Source organism: Silene latifolia, chromosome 6 (genome assembly GCF_048544455.1).
Source record: "Silene latifolia isolate original U9 population chromosome 6, ASM4854445v1, whole genome shotgun sequence".
NCBI classification, from domain to species: Eukaryota; Viridiplantae; Streptophyta; class Magnoliopsida; order Caryophyllales; family Caryophyllaceae; genus Silene; species Silene latifolia.
In genome coordinates this window covers 83,508,341-83,520,823 of record NC_133531.1, presented here as the reverse complement: position 1 = coordinate 83,520,823, position 12,483 = coordinate 83,508,341, and the positions used below count along the sequence as shown (strand labels likewise).

Below are 12,483 nucleotides of genomic sequence, written 5' to 3'. Positions count from 1 at the left end.
TGATCATCATGATCAACAGTTGTGATCGCATTATTGTCGGAGGACACATATTCCAACAATCTCCCACTTGTCCTCGACAAGTGTGCGTCACCAATTCTCTTGTCCTATTACTATCTCCCACTCAATGCAAGGTGTCTTTCAGTTCGTACTTGCAAGTGATCATATCGAGACTGGTTTCCTCGATCTGGAGAATAACTGATTGACCGGATTTATCCACCATGGATTCATTCCGAGCGTGGCCACACATTTCCAGTTCATTACTCCTCGAGTGGCCCTGAGATATTGTTATAACCCTGACTAGGGGTGGACAATTCCTATCGCACTCATTCCCTTTGACTAGCCACAGCCATCATAACCCAAAATGTGCCCATTTGACCCCATTTACGAAGGTCGTAGTAACACAAATCAAAGATAATCTGAAACTGTGCCATCTTAGGTGAATAGTCTTTAGTCAAAAGAATCGACTCACTAGAATACTATAGTAGCTCTCGCCACGACCAGGCTATATAAATTTGCCAGAACTCTATAAGCAGTCATAAGGCCCGACAAAATGTTCCTAACAGTCTGCCTATATGATCGACTAATCATCTCACATGATTCTATGGCACTTGAACTTGCCATCAATCGCTTCACACTCTAGTCACTTCGAGACGTCACCTCATACAAGTGACTATGGGCAAATACTATGTTAATCCGTGTTCACTTTAACGGGGTTCAATTGTCACTACAACCCGTTTGGATGTAACAATGTATAAATTAAAGATAAAAGACAAATGTGATTGTGAACATGAAAAAACAACACTTTTATTTCATTTCAAAATCTAACAAAAACTTGGTACACATTTAAGTCCCATGGACGCAACATGTCCATCATGCTTAGCCTGCGATAAAGGCTTGGTGAGCGGATCGGCTATATTGTCATCCGTCCCAAACTTACAAATCGCAATTTCCTTTCTTTCAATGAAATCTCTAATTACATGATATTTTCTAAGTACATGTCTAGATCTATTACTAGACTTTGGCTCCTTAGCTTGGAAGATCGTCCCACTATTATCACAATAGAGAGTGATGGGATCATTGGCGGTAGATACTACTTTTAGACCTTCCGTGAATTGCCTGATCCACACAACTTCCTTGGCAGCTTCTGATGCTGCAATGTACTCAGCCTCTGTTGTTGAATCCGCGATTCTGACTTCCTTGAAGCTTCTCCAGCTAACGGCTCCACCATTGAGCATGAAAACAAAACCAGCTTGTGATTTCATGTCATCTCTATCTGTTTGGAAGCTTGAGTCCGTGTAACCATTAACACGAAGTTTGGTGTCTCCTCCAAACACTAAGATAGAATCCTTAGTTCTTCTCAAGTACTTAAGGATGTTCTTGACGGCAATCCAGTGACTCTCACCTGGATTTCCTTGATATCTACTCGTCATGCTTAAAGCATACGAGATATAAGGACGTGTGCATATCATGGCGTACATGATTGATCCAACAGCGGAAGCATAAGGGATCGTCTTCATGCGTTCAACATCATGGGGTTCGGAGGGAGATTGAGTCTTGCTCAATATCGTCCCAGTTACCATAGGTACCAAACCCCTTTTGGATTTGTCCATGCTGAACCGTCGAAGAATCTTATCTACATAAGACTCTTGACTTAGTGCCAATATCCTCTTGGATCTATCTCTATGGATCCGGATACCTAATATGCGTTGTGCTTCTCCTAAATCCTTCATTTGGAAGTGGTTACCTAACCACTTCTTAACAGAAGACAACATCGGAATATCATTTCCAATGAGTAGTATGTCATCGACATACAAGATTAGGAACACAACATTGCTCCCACTGAATTTCATGTATAAACATGGTTCCTCAACACTTCGAGTAAAACCATTTTCTTTTATAACATGATTGAATCGATGATTCCAACTTCTAGATGCTTGCTTAAGACCATAAATGGATCTCTTAAGCTTGCACACTTTGTTAGGATTCTTAGAATCAACAAAATCTTCGGGTTGTATCATGTACACCTCCTCTTCTAAATGCCCATTTAGAAAAGCGGTTTTGACATCCATTTGCCATATTTCATAATCATGAAATGCGGCCATCGCTAACAAAATCCGTATGGATCTTAGCATGGCTACGGGTGCGAAGGTCTCATCATAATGTAGACCATGGACTTGGGTAAATCCTTTTGCCACTAGCCTAGCTTTGTAGACATCGTCATGTCCCTCTATGCCATTCTTGACTTTGAATATCCATTTGCATTGAAGAGGTCTTGCCCCTTTAGGCAAATCTACCAAGTCCCAAACTTGGTTTTCATGCATAGAGTCCATTTCGGACTTCATGGCTTCAAGCCATAAGGAGGAATTTGGACTAGAGATTGCGGTCTTGTAGGTAGCGGGCTCGTCACTTTCTATAAGCAATACATCAAGTGTTCCGTCTTCTTCGATAAGTCCCACATATCGATCGGGTTGACGAGAAACACGGCCCGTTCTTCTAAGAGGAGGAGGAATAACCGCATTAGACGACGAAGGAACTTCTTCTTGCGTCTCTATCTCGGTTTGTGGCTCTTGAACTTCATCAAGTTCAAAATTTCTCCCACTCTGTCTCTTAGAAATAAATTCTCTTTCTAAGAAGACAGCCTCGGAAGACACAAACACTTTGTTATCTTGAGGTTTGTAGAAGTAGTATCCTCGAGAGGTCGAGGGGTAACCTACAAAGATGCATTTTTCGGATCTTGGGGCAAGCTTGTTGTCGTTCTTAGTCTTGACGTAAGCATCACATTCCCAAATCTTCATATAGGATATATTGGGGATCCTTCCTGTCTACATCTCACATGGAGTCTTTTCGGTGGACTTGGTGGGACTATTGTTCAAAGATCTAATTGCGGTTTGAATCGCAAATCCCCAAAACGAGTTCGGTAACTCGGTTTGACTCATCATTGATCGAACCATATCAAGTAAGGTTCGATTTATCCTTTCGGCAGCACCATTAAGTTGTGGTGTTCCAGGTGGAGAGAGTTGTGATATTATACCACAACCTTTCAAGTGTGAATCGAATTCAAGGCTAAGATATTCTCCACCATGGTCGGATCGTAGTGCTTTTATCTTTTTGTTCAATTGGTTCTCTACTTCATTCTGAAATTCCTTGAATTTCTCAAAAGCTTCACTCTTATATTTCATTAAATAGACATGCCCATGTCTACTCAAGTTGTCGGTGAAGGTTATGAAGTAGTCATAATTTCCACGAGCGGTGATACTCATTGGTCCACATACATCGGTGTGTATGAGTCCCAACAATTCACTAGCTCGTGTCCCTTTACCACTAAAAGGATTACGAGTCATTTTGCCAAGTAGGCAATATTCGCATGTACCATATGATTGATAATCAAATGGTGTAATCACATTACTTGAAATTAATCTTTTAATGCGATTCTCGTTTATGTGACCTAATCGACAATGCCAAATGAACGCTTCACTTGGGTCACTTGATTTGAGTTTCTTTGATTGTATGTTATAGATATCATTAGTTGGATTTGAGGTCTCTAAAATGTAAATGCCTTTGATAAAGGAAGCTTGGCCTATAACCAAGTCGTTCCTTGAAATAGTACAACGATTGTTCTTAATGACAAAACAAAAACCGTCTATGTCTAGCATAGCGATTGAAATAATGTTTTTAGAGAGTGTAGGCACATAAAAACAATTATGTAAATACAACTCAAATCCATTAGGCAAAGCTAAAACATAAGTTCCTTTGGATTCGGCCGCTACTCGAGCTCCATTTCCAAGGCGTAGATCCACATCTCCCTTGCTAAGCCTCTCAACATCTCTTAAACCCTGTAAATGATTACAAAGGTGAGAACCACAACCGGTATCTAGTACCCATGTCGTAGTGGAAGTATAATTTATATCAATAACATAAATTTCCTTAGGAATTTTACCTTTTGGAGTGATGATTCCTTCCCTTATATTTCGCAAATATACGGGACAATTCCTAAGCCAATGTCCCATGCCATAGCAATAATGGCATTCATCATTAACTTGCTTGAAGTTTTTGATTTTCTTTCCCTTCTTTTTGAACTTTTTGCCCTTTGAAGCAAGAACTTGATTGCTTGAGCTCCCACTAGTTTTGGCATCTTTATCTTCCAGAGACAAAGACCCTATACATTGTATGAGGTAGTCTTCCTGAGACGGGCTCACACGAGATCTAGTAGTAGTAGGTGGTTTAGAAGAAGTGATGAAGTTAAGGTTTCCATCCGAACCTATCCCAAAATGAAGTTCTCTAGTAGTGTCGAAATCATTGTTGGAGCAAACGTCGTCAAAAACATTGTGGTAAGACTCAATAGTTATCGGTGCGGTAGCATTTGATGGATTCATTGTAATGAACTACAAATATGGAGGAAAAGGAAATATTAACATTTGTCTTTTAATATCATACTTGTGAATAATTAACAAGATATGAACATTTATATAGTGACCTCTACCCAACTATAATAAATGATTCCAAGACCCAAATTCATATCAACTTAGGTACGGTAGGGCCGATTCATCCTTTATCAATATAACTCGGTGGATTAACGTTTAATCGATTCTACTTTTAGAACTCTTGGTCGATAAAATTACTCTAATGTTTATCTATAGCCCGGAACACATGCGACTACGGTCACGAATACTTCCGTTGAGCTCAATCCAAATTTCGAATAAATGTGTCCATGATCCAAATCCACATCAACTTGGGCACGGAAAGGGCCGATTCATCCCTTATCAATATGAATTCGGTGGATAGACATTTATCACCCACTTCCCCTACGTAACAAGTTTTGTACCCCGGTAGGGCCGAGTGCACTCCCTCGCGAAATAGGTTTTCATGGTTTCTACTATTTGGTAAGGCTATGTCTCAATTGATTATTTTAGCGAGAGGTCATGTCAATTTATTATCTATCACGTTTTAAGTGAACTAAAGCGGTGAACTACGATAATTTTAATTGACACGGTCGATAAACTCGATAAAATGACAATGCATGTTTTAGTTATGGCGATTTAGCGATGCATGCGACATATAAATAAAATGCAAACATAAAATAAATCCTAGTATGGCCTTCCTAAAATAGAAAAACTATTTAACTATTACATATTCGGAAACCAACTCCATTGGTCCCTTGAACTTCGGTTGTGGCACGCATCTCGAGGTAACACCGTCTTTATGTATCGCCATCTTGAAGAAATCCGTCTTTGGGAACTCCGAAATAAATAAAATTACATAACAAATTACATAATTTCCTATTATACATTTGTAACTAAAATAAAATAAATCTATTAAATTACAAAACGGTGATACGAGATCACAATAAATTACAACCGAATCGATATTCCCATACATTTCGGGTAATACCAATAAAAACTAAAGCCATACTAAGTAAAATTACATAATTCAAAAATTACATAAAATAAAATTATGACAATCATAAAGAAAATGCAGCATTATAATATGTATGAACATGCCCAATTTTATGCTAAATCGCCTTTAAATAGCCAATATCGTATATTACTCGGTTTTTACGGATTTGCGTGATTCAACATTTTATAATCACAAAAATTACATAAATTCATATTTATGCATAAGTTAATTACCCTAACCTCTTAGGACTCAAAATTTAGTCTTCACTAATTATTTGACCATAATTAACTCATATTTCTAAAATTTGTTCATTAATGGACCTAAAATTATAAGAATAAGCTATAAACTTCAAATAAATCACAAAATTTCAAATAAATTTGAAATTTGAAATTTAAACTCATGAACATTCTGGAAAAAATACCATGACACTCATAATGTTCAAAAAACTTAGGTTAAAAATTTCGTAATTTATCCGGAAAAACAATGTTGCGGTTTATCGGTTTTAACAAAATAATCATAAAAACATGAGAAAAATTATATTCATCAACTTTTCAATTTTAGATCTGAAAAAGATAATAAAATGCAACATGTGACGTTTTTCCTTAGTCATAGAGTATGGTTTATAAATATTTCACTAATTAAGTCACTATTTATGCTATTTTTTTCAAAAAATCATAAATCATGCATAAAGACTTCAATATAGCCTATTATTTTACACACATCTTGTAAAATAGAATGTGACAACATACTAAATTTCTATGACCAGATTCGAAATTTATCTCATATTAACCTATTTTTCATCTAAATCCGATTTTAATAATGAAAAATCCATTTTTCGAGCATAAGAAGTCCAAAAATGATGAACATTTACAGGTCATCTCAAAATAATAAATGTGACAACATATCCAAAAATCACTGGAAAATTCGAAGTTTAGCTAATTTTAGTCCAAAAATGACATTTTATTCATAAAATCATATTTTAATGCCATTATTATATAATATGAACAATAAAAATCCATAAATTAACCAAAATATCCTAAAAAAATTTTAGGACCAGAAATTTTAACATGCATGATGATTTTTGTGATATATCATAATAACACAAATTAAACAAGTTTTATATGTTAATCGTATAACTCGGAAAAACTTTTAACCGATTTGCATGCAAACAACCAAGGCTCTTGATACCAATTGAAGGAAAAGTAGATTTATATACTAACATATTCATATATGTTTATGTTAATTTAATCATAAAATTAATTGGTGATCTTATGCATGCAAACTATTATCAAAATAAAGAAGAAATCTTTATCTTACATTGGTATTTTCGGATCTTAAGGGCACAAGAGAGTTCTCCTACTCTCTTTTTCTTGAGCTCTCCTTAAATGGATGAACAAAGGACTCAAATGTAGAATCCCTCCCAAGGAATGATACCCAAGATAAACTCTTAATAAAACTAATATTATTATTACTAGAATAATACTAATTTTGTATGAAAATTGACCCAAAAAATATTTGGTTTCTCTATCAAAACCGGTTGGGAGAGAGGAAGAATAGAGGAAATTTTTATCTTTCTAAAACTCTTGTTTTTAGATTGATAAAAGAATGAATGTTCACTAGTGAGTACATTAGTGAATATTAGGCAAAAATAAGAAGAAAAACCACAATGGTTTTCTTCCCAAAACCGGGTGGGAGAGGAGGAACAAGGGAGTCAATGCATGCTCATGGTTGCCTTCACAAGAACAAGTAGGCATGCAAGTCTAGTATTAGGTAAACATGATTATGTTTACCACTAATACAATTAACCTAATATTTTCCTAATCCTCTCCAATATTTCGGTCAAGAGGATAAAATGGACTCCATTTTATCTTTGTCAAAATGTCAATTTGTCATATGTCACATGTCACATAAATTTATTATGTATTTTTAACATATTAAAAATCAACGTATTAATAAAAATACGTCATATACAAAAATCGACCTAGTAATTCATAATTACTTGTACCAAAATATTTTACCAATTATAAATAACAATAACTTGTATTTATAATAATTCATTCAATTTCAATTGTTTCCGTAAACAATAATTTCATCTGAGTAATGAAACAATTCGATTACTTAGACCGTATCTTATTTAATCATATTACAATGAGATACGTAAATTTTACTTCCAAAATCGTCCGTCAATTTTCAAGTAATTTAATTAATTTGTAACGTTATACGATCAATTAAGAGTAATATCCTTTATGTATGACCTAGGGGATCAACTGATCACCACCGTCGCACGACAGTAATGTCAAACTCTAGTCAGCCAATCATTACCGATATGTGTGGACCAGTTGACAGTAAAATACTTCCCAATTGTATTCTTTAAAATGAGACTTAAACATGTGATCATCATGATCAACAGCTGTGATCACATTATTGTCGGAGGACACATATTCCAACAGCTATACTGGTATGTGCTATGTTTTGCTCACTCTTTCACTCGCGAATTTGCATTTTTTTTATAGTTTGCCTTGTGTGTTGATGCTCTGGTGTTTTTTTGTTTCCAAACTTATGAAAATTGGGTTTGATTGAACTTGGTCAATTATTTTTTGTTTAAGGGAGTCATTATTTTTTAGTGATCTAGTTACAATGATATGGGTCGTGTTTTTATTTTTGCATCGTACTGACTAAATATATACACACTCCATCTCAAGTCTGAACTACATCAGTCTTCTGAGAGATATTAGGTGGGATTATGAATATGAAATGAGTTTAAAGTTAATCAGAATAAACACTATTGGATGACTTTCTGGGTGTCTTCCTCTCTGGCTTCGCTGATCATTAATTCACTATTCATCTATGCCGCTTGAACTGGTCAAAACAATATATGTCAAATTGTCAATGTGCAGTGGCTCATGGATAATGCTGGCTACAATAGATACAGTTGTGAGGCCGGTGCAGTTGATCAGAATGGCGGCTTTACGGGAAACCATGGCTTAGAACTAAATGGTGCCGCAGAGGTGATAAATGGAATTTGTGGGTGTAGTATGGTGGATTTAGGACCCGGCCTAGCCCAAAAGTTATAGGCGAATCAAATAGTAATAGGGTGGTTGAACATCGCACTCAAGATGTGGACGGGCTAACTGAGGGACATGTGGAAACCAATGGTTCTCCTACTTTAGAGGTGGATTATCTGTCTTTATTTTAGGATTTGCCAAATTCCTCATTTGACTTTGTTGGTCAACTGATGTCAAACCATTCTTTTTATTATACCATTTTTAAAAAGTAAAAATTTGTTTACAGAAATATTGTGCCTTCATGGGAAAAGATGTCAAGGGTTTGTTATGCTTATGCCAGAAATTTTAAAGCAATAGTAGGATAAGGGGAAATGTAGATAGTCTAAAATCTAAATTAACCTGGCAACTGTCAGAAGGGAAAAAAGGTTTTCGAACCGAGAAATTTAGGCTCAACTTCTCATTTATTACTTCTTGTCGTTCTGTGAATGTGCATATATGTAAGTTACTTTGATAGTCAAACTTCTATACATATCAAGACTGGCTTCTGTTGTCGTTTTTCAATGGATGTCTAAATGACAATGAGTGAGTTGTTGAGTAGTATTGACTCTCTTGAGTTCTAATGTGCTGAAATTTACAACTATTAGTTCATTTCCAAGGTTGGCTAATCTTCATTAAATTTGTTACATTTAATGATTTAAATATCGTTTTTTTTTTCATTTTGGCAATGGTAACGCCAGGTAAGGAAAAACGAGATGAGAAAAGGTGTAGGGGACGAGGAAGAGAAAGAGATTGAGATTGAGATCAAGACCAAAAATGAGCACAAAAATGTCCTAGGAGCCTCAGAAAAAGTTTAAAATCAACCCGAGATTCGTTCTCTTCTCTAAATTTGTGTGGTTAAATAGTTGTCCGTTAATGGCTTAAGAGTCCGTTTTTATAATTTTGCTTCAAATTTGTTCTATTTGTCAATGCAGGGATGGAGTGAGCGAGTCACAATGTAATCAAGTTTTAAACATCGAGTTAGACCAGATCATTGAGGTATTCTTTACTTTCAAATATGGTTTTAAATTTTTACTTCCTTCTAAATCTGAATCATGTTCTGAGCTCGTTGTTTAACATTCTGAAACACTTTTTCTAGGCTTGTAAGTTCCTCGATGAGAAGTGGAACCCCAAGTTTACCGTGATTATAGCTCAGAAGAACCACCACACAAAGTTCTTCCAGAAAGGTTCTCCGGATAATGTTCCCCCAGGTAATTAGCTTACTGTTGGTGGTACAGTACTTTTTATTATTATAGTAGTGGTACTCTTAATGGACTTGTAAATCCCACAACCAGAAGGGGACCCCAAAGTTTACGGCTATTAATATCTTGATTATTTTATACAGGCACCATCATTGATAACCAGGTCTGCCATCCAAAGACAAATGATTTCTACCTGTGCGCACATGCAGGAATGATTGTGAGTGCTTGAAGCATAGTGCATTATTTGTCAAATCCTTGTGATATTTTGTTTTGTTGTTTCTTGTTAAGTGCTACGTATATGCTGGTATATCTTAAGATAGTCATCTCCTTCCACCTGGTAACTTGAGTTAAGTATATGAACCAGAGTCAGCTTTTTCACTTTGTTCCACCGAATTGAAGTTCATAACAGTAGCGGAAGGTAGAACACGACTTCATGTTCTGCAGTTCTTTGATTTATCGCTCCTCGATAAAATATTTGATTTAAGATTTAATAGACACGTGCCCTGTCAATAAAATGACAAGCGCTTACTGGAGAAGCTAATTTAAACATACTGATGGTTTGATGAAGTGGAATTGCAACTCTTAAGAAAACCCAAATAATTTACTTTGTTAAATGAAGAGTAGATTAAAATTGTAATGCGGAATGAGGAGCGGGAAATGGAAAATTAGTATAGGGGCTCAGTAAGAGAGAGGGAAAGAGGGAGAATGAGGGGTGGAGATGGTGTTGTTACTATACTGGTTGAAGCAGCATGCGAATTGTGGAAGAGAAATGGAATGAAAATAGGCAGAATAATAGGTGTTGTGTAAACTGAACTTGCGATTTGGGATTGAAGGGCCACTGAATTGTGTGAATTGATCTATTATTGTGTCTGGAATTATGGATTTTACGCATTCTGGGTAAAAATTGGACTGAGTGTAGTTAATTTAGAGCTTTGGCGTGATGCTTCTGGATGTGTGCTGACTTCAATTCCTTATTTGCCAGGGTACTAGAAAACTTCCCCGACTTGGTTATTCTGACTTTAGAAAAGGGCTTGATGATAACATTAGGAAAGGCTTGGCTTTAGATCAATCATCAGGATTCAGTGAGATATTGGTCAAGCATATTAAGATTTCCCTTGGTGGTCGTTCTCTGATCAAGGCCTTGTCTCCTCGTCTCCTCATTTCCTGTATTTCTTTATCTAAAAAGAGAACAAACCAACATCATGGTTGAACAGAGTAAGAGAAATTCTAATACAAGAGATCAAGTTAAGAGGTCATACTAAGAGCGTGAGTAACAAACATGTTGATAATTCCATCCGATTTTGTCCAACATGGAAGCAGTTACGTAGTTGGAAAGTAAGAGTTCTTTTTCGCCTTTCACTTTTTGCTGAATTACTGATGGAAACATAAATTATTGTACTGTAAGCTCTTTTGTTCTTTAGATTTTGGGTTAAAATGATGATATTGTTACTCAAACTACTAAAAGTACACTCACCTTTTTTTGATGACGACATTTTTGACCGGCGCATTATTATTTTAGCTTTCTTGTGTGCTTATATATGGTGTTTAGAGTAATTTTACTTACTAATGAACTTAAAAAGATAGCATTGTGCAGATAGTATGAAGCTTGGTAAGGTTTGGTGGAGCAGACTACCGGAAGTGATCTCTGGAACCAAATTTTCAGGTATTTGTACTTCATTGGACTCTGGAATCCCGCTTGCTTGATAATGTATACAAGTTTTATTTTTTCTGTTTATTTTAGCTCAGTCTTTGTGTGAAGATTAGTCACCTTTTCAATTGGTGTGATGGTCACTAGAAGTAGAACAATAAACTTATGAACTCAGTGGTTTGAAACCTTCCCTTTTCAATGCCCTTCTAAATGTGAAGTGTTCTCTTTGTTTCGAATTGACACAAAAAAAATCTCAGGCAATGTCCTAAATGTGAAGATTTGTCGTGATCAGCGTGTAAAAAAAAAGGCAGTTGATGTCTGGATACTAAATGTGTATGGCAAGTCTTTTAATATGGAAGGTATGATTACGCTTTCTAGGCTCGGAAGTTGAGTTGCTTCAGGCTTAATAAGAATTCACGTAGCCGTGTCTTTTTTTTTTAAAGTGGGTGGTCGTGGTCAACTTTTGTTGTAATTTACAGAATTAACTGTTGTTTACATTCTTTAAATTGAGTATTTTCATTGTAATGGAGAATCAGGGATTGAGTTCAAGTAACAACGATGCGTATTGGGAATTTTTGCTCAGTTCAATATTTGGGGTTAAAGCGACAGGAACTAATCAATTTCCTTAAGAAATAGTTTGGCCAGCTAAAACTGAACCTAAACTGAGCAAAGAAAAGCGGCATTCACTGAAGGATGCTACAAGTCATGCTCAATTGCAATTGCTCACGGTGGTTAGATTATTATATTAAAGGGTGTATATCAAACATAGTTGCTTGACAAACACCTGGGTTGATAATTTCACAACTTATTGAGGTGGATTGCTTCTTTAGACCTGTGGAAGTTTTGAGAAAGCAAACTTTAAACTGAGCCTTATTTTAATGTGATTGCAGTTGTTTTCTTTACCGGTTGGTTCATACATTTGATTTTTTTAAAATGTGATTGTAGTTGTTGAGGATAACGGAGATCGAGCAACTAAGGACATCACTGTGGATTGTTTCGGAAAGCAGAACTCCTTCCAGTGTATGTTGTCTCTTTTTTCTGTTTATTTTGACGATTTAGTGGAATTGTGAGTTTTATTGGTGCTTGTTTTCAGGAATTTAGACCTGAATATTTGGTGGGAGAAAATGTGAATACTTTTGTTCCCCTTTTAAGGAGGGAGCTAAGGTTGCTAACAGCTAGATCTACTTACCAAAGTTTC

The 12,483-nt window shown here is 35.9% G+C and overlaps 1 long non-coding RNA gene across 1 annotated transcript; it reads left to right on the top strand.

The window, feature by feature from the left end:
* The first annotated feature begins 9,313 nt into the window (after positions 1–9,313).
* LOC141658828 (uncharacterized) lies at positions 9,314–9,860 on the top strand. Its single transcript, XR_012549461.1, has 3 exons — positions 9,314–9,434; positions 9,535–9,646; positions 9,781–9,860. It is a non-coding gene; the product is annotated as an uncharacterized LOC141658828 (long non-coding RNA).
* The last annotated feature ends 2,623 nt before the right edge of the window (positions 9,861–12,483 follow it).